Genomic DNA, 3,739 nt, shown 5'->3' with positions numbered 1-3,739 from the left:
GGGCAAGGGTGTCCAAGCCCCCTCAGCACACCCCAACACGGCCAAGTCTCAGGGTCTCTCCAGGCAACTCCCAACCTCCCAGGAGACTTGAGACCAGCCTTACCTGAGAGAGGAGGACGGAGGGACCCGAGGCCAGAGGTGGGAGGGGGCCGGGCTCGTAGGCAGGGCCCACTGGGGATGCGGGCTCCAAGGGCGGCTCTCACTGCTACAAGGAGACGCAGCTGCACGTGCAGATCAGCCAGAGCACGCAGACCACCACCGGCCCTGACCCACGGGTCTGCGTAGGGTGCGGCCCACGGCTGGGTGCATGTCTGCCTCCCAGCAGAAGCTGCTGGGGCCCCTGCCAGGCCTGGACCTCAGCCCCCAGCTTCTCATAGCCACGGTGACAACGCTGTCGCTTTGGGGCCCTTGCGTCGTATGGTCCTGAAGACTGAGGAGGGGAAGGTGATGGAGCCCTCGCTGCTGGCAATGGGGTTTCTGGTGCCAGTCAGAGCAGGCCGAGGCCGGCAGGGGCAGAGCCCAGACTACCAGCCTCCTCTTTGCAGCGGGCCACGTTGGTAAGACGCTGTTCACCTTCGTTGCTGTCGGGAAAGGCAGCCTGCCCTTGGAGAGACGGCCCTTGGCACTGGTCTCTGGAGGGGCACCAGGGCCAGCAGCCACATCGCAGAGAGGGCCCTCATCTTGGCTGTTGTGGTTGAAGCCGAAGGGGAGGGTGACAGAGCCCTCCTGGCTGCCACCGCCGAGGCCATCGGCCTTGTTTAAGAGCGTATCAGGGGACCAGCAGTTAGTGTAATGGCTACGTTGCTGGACTCCCACATAGTTGACTGTGGTTCGAGTCCCAGATCCGGCAACTTAAACTCATGTCGGGTGCGTGTGCATGCGTGCCCAAGATCCCGAGAGGAGAATGAAGGAGAAGGGATTGCGGCGTGGCCATCCCCCCTGGGGGGTGATTTCTCACTTTCTGTCTCTCTGTCTCTCTCTGTCTTTCTGGCAAGCACACGCCCCCTATAGCAAAAACCTCTCCCAAAAAAAAAGAAAGAAAAAAGAGCGTCAGGGCCGCTGTCGGCCTGCCCTGCGTCTGAGGAAGGTGTGGACATTGAGGGCGCTCACCTGGCAGTCGGCCCGGCGCACGGGGGGCACAGCCTGCACCACAGGCCCCACACACGCATCTTTTTTTTTTTTTGGAGAGATTTTCACTATAGGGCGCATGCGCTCGCCAGACAGACAGAGAGAGACAGAGAGACAGAAAGCGAGAAATCACCCCCCAGGGGGGATGGCCACGCCGCAATCCCTTCTCCTTCATTCTCCTCTCGGGATCTTGGGCACACACGCACACGCGCCCGGCGTGAGTTTTAAGCCACCGGGTCCGGGACACGAACCGCGGTCGACTACGTGGGAGTCCAGTGACATAGCCATTACGCTAACTGCTGGTTCCCCACACACGCATCTTTACCAGCCCGTGGCAGCTGCCCCCGTCCCACCACAGCTGGAAGAGGACACGCACGTGAGCCAAGCCCCAGGCCCATGGGCAGCGACTGCACTGAGCCTGTGGGGAAAGGTGTCCAGTGAGCCGAGAGCAAGGCACTGGAGGCCTCGCCCCCAACCTCAGACCTCAGACCTCACAGCTGGCCCAGAGGCACCGCCTGGGTGCGCCCCACGTCCTGCACCAGACCCACAGCAGCCACACCTACCCCCCCCCCCCCAGCCACACCTCAAGCTCACTCCGTGGGGTCTGGTGCCTCTGTTGTGTGGAACCACACCTTAGTGGTGTCTGCGGACAGCAGTCAGGGCCGCGTCTGTGACCGTCATCAGCCACAGCTCAGCCAGTGGGGCGCTGCAGAGGTGAGCCACGTTGGCCCGTCCCCAGGAGGGGTGGCACCTCTCTGCGGGCTTTGGAGAGGGCTGACAGGCTGACCTTTCGACATGGCAGCTCCCAGGTTACTGGGACCCCGAGTGACTCGAGCAGTGCCAGCACATCCCTGACGTGATGAAGGCCAGCTGTTGTCTTGACGATGACTCCGTGAGGCTTACATGGTGACCCGTGGCCACCCAGGCCTCCTAAGCTGCCACCCCCTGACTGCACCTGGCTGGGGAGCTGGTCAGTTCCCCGGGGTTTCCGACAAGCTGGCCCTCAGGCCCGTCTGCAGCATAGGGCCAGACAGTGGCCACAACCCTGCCCACTGGCCATGGAGATGGGTGAGCAGGGCCACCGTGCCGAGGAGTAGAGAGACCGAAACGAAGCCCATCGCACTCCCTCCACCAGGGCCAGACCTCCCAGCCTCAGAAGCACCGCCAGGTGGGATCCCTCCTTGTACCTGTTTCCCAAGTAGGCGAACACTGGCCCCACCCACCTGTTGAGGAACAAGACCAGGCTAGCGCACAGCCCACTTCCCACCCCAGAAGCTGCACTCCCAGGCCACGCTCCACCCCACCACACCAACCAGCCCCCCAAGACCCCAGCCAGCCCCAGCCCTAGCCACACCTTGAAAACCCCCTCAGCCAGTACTGGAGACCGCCACTCTCCAGGAGCCCAGCAACCAGGCTTTCCTGGGGGAGCAGAACCCACGTGTCTCCGGGCTTTCTCTCGGCCATCAGCTGGGCAAAAGTGCCAGCCCATTCATCCACCCCAGCCCCATCCATGCTGCCAGTGCTGGCTCCACAGTGTGGCTGGGGCTGCCCCAGCTCACTGGGCTCCGGGGCAGCACCCCTCCCACTCCTGGCCAGTCATCTGCTTAGAGCAGTCTCCATGGAAACCAGGTTTGTCTGGAGAAATGAGAGGCAGAATGGGAAATCACAACACATGCCCGCGGGCCCGGATCCCACCCCATGTCATGACAGTGCGAGCACGGACACCGTGTCCTTCCAAATGTGTGTGTCTCCACAGACGGAGCCACTCTGAACTGGCCTGAGGCATGTCACCGCTCCTGATACTCGCGTCCAGGCTGCTGGCACAGGCTCTCTGCCCCACCCTGCCCGGAACAGTGCAGCCTCCTCTGGCTACAGACACCGTGGACAACCTGTCTGAGCAGCCAGTGCTGCTGCGAGTGCTTTTCTTTGGAACTGTTTAACTGGGAGAATAGAAAACTCCCCTCACGATGCCCACGGCAGAAGCACACAGCTGCGGAGGGACCTGTCGGGCCTAAAGCTCTGGGCCCGCACCCCGACTTCAGCCCACCTTCCTGGGCACCACCACCCGGCAGCCCACACTTCGGCCGGCCCTCGGGCGCACCACGTGCATCCGCTGCTTTTGAGCTCCAGCAGACTGCAGCTCACATTCAGGGCCCTGGTGTGCCTGGCTCCTCGCACCTTTGTGAGCTTCGACGACGAAGGTATGCGGTCAGGTGTAGCAGGACAAGGAGAGAAAAATGGAGCCCAGAAAAGACCCGCCCAGGCCCGAGCAGCGTGAGAGGGTGCTGGATGAGGCCTGCAGCCCAAAGGAGCCACCGCCTTTCCCTTGCGCTGTGTCCCTCTGCCTGAGCAGGCCTGGGTGGCCCTGAAAGCCTGCCACGATGCTTAACAGAAGCCGGGAGGGGCTGTGAGGCAGGAGCCCAGGCCAGGGCCAGTGAGGCCAGCTAGCTGGTCACAGTCTTCAGGTGTGTGATGAACGGGAGGTGGGTAGAGGGCCTGCCATGCTAGGTCAGGGTAGGAGGGCAAGGAGCCCACTGTGCTGGGTCAGGGGGAACAGGGACAGGACTCCTGCCATTCTGGGTCATGGGGGGGAGGCCCGGCGCCTGCCCGG

The sequence above is a fragment of the Tupaia chinensis genome, unplaced genomic scaffold (assembly GCF_000334495.1).
Source record: "Tupaia chinensis unplaced genomic scaffold, TupChi_1.0 Scaffold143823_1, whole genome shotgun sequence".
In the NCBI taxonomy this organism is placed as follows: domain Eukaryota; kingdom Metazoa; phylum Chordata; class Mammalia; order Scandentia; family Tupaiidae; genus Tupaia; species Tupaia belangeri.
This window is presented reverse-complemented; position numbering follows the sequence as displayed.